This window comes from Bison bison, unplaced genomic scaffold, assembly GCF_000754665.1.
Source record: "Bison bison bison isolate TAMUID 2011002044 unplaced genomic scaffold, Bison_UMD1.0 scf7180017654359, whole genome shotgun sequence".
NCBI classification, from domain to species: Eukaryota; Metazoa; Chordata; class Mammalia; order Artiodactyla; family Bovidae; genus Bison; species Bison bison.
Genome location: NW_011453590.1, coordinates 9,537 through 10,233, shown reverse-complemented (window position 1 = coordinate 10,233; position 697 = coordinate 9,537). Strand labels below are relative to the sequence as shown.

At 59.4% G+C, this 697-nt stretch overlaps 1 pseudogene; it reads left to right on the top strand.

The window, feature by feature from the left end:
* The first annotated feature begins 2 nt into the window (after window positions 1-2).
* On the top strand, window positions 3-660 carry LOC104982924 (annotated as a pseudogene).
* The last annotated feature ends 37 nt before the right edge of the window (window positions 661-697 follow it).

Below are 697 nucleotides of genomic sequence, written 5' to 3'. Positions count from 1 at the left end.
TTATGACCCATCCCTTCGTATCTGCCCCAGCCTGGGCTTGCGACCAGGGCCAAGAGGAGTGTGGGAGGCGGTCAGAGGAATGCAGGAGTGTCCTGGGACCCCGGACCATCTTAGTTGTAAGCCCTGGTGCTCAGGTTGCTGGGGCCCGTGGCCTGCCATCCTGATGCTTTGTGCGGCTGGGACCTTGGAGCCACTAGTTGTAATGCAAGGCAAAGAGGCCACCCTCTTCAGGTTGGAGGCAGTGGACGACAGTGAGCCCCTGGTGGACGGAGATGCGGCAGGGATCGGGCGGGGGTTCCAGCTGCCTGCAGAAGACATCATGGAGGAGGTGGAGGTTGTGGCAGATGAAGAGCAGCAATAGGGGTCCTCCCAGGAGCTGAAGAGAAGATGATGGAGGAGCAGGGCCAGGAAAGGCCCAGGAGATCAACTGAGCTTCTGGGGCAAGATGCACTGCAGGCACTGGCCGCCATGAAGGTGGAACTGAGGTCTGAGCATGAGAAAAACTGCAGGGCCTACTTTCGGTTCATGCGCAAGAACCATCAGAGGAGGAAGCCTGACTTGGCTCGGAGGAGCGCCATCATCCAGGGCATCCCTTGCTTGTGGGCCATAGCTGTATCCTTTCTGCTGCCCTTGGAGTCCGCTGCTCAGGAGGAGGAGGAGGTGCAGAAAACTTTTCCCTCCTCCCTACCCTGGCAGG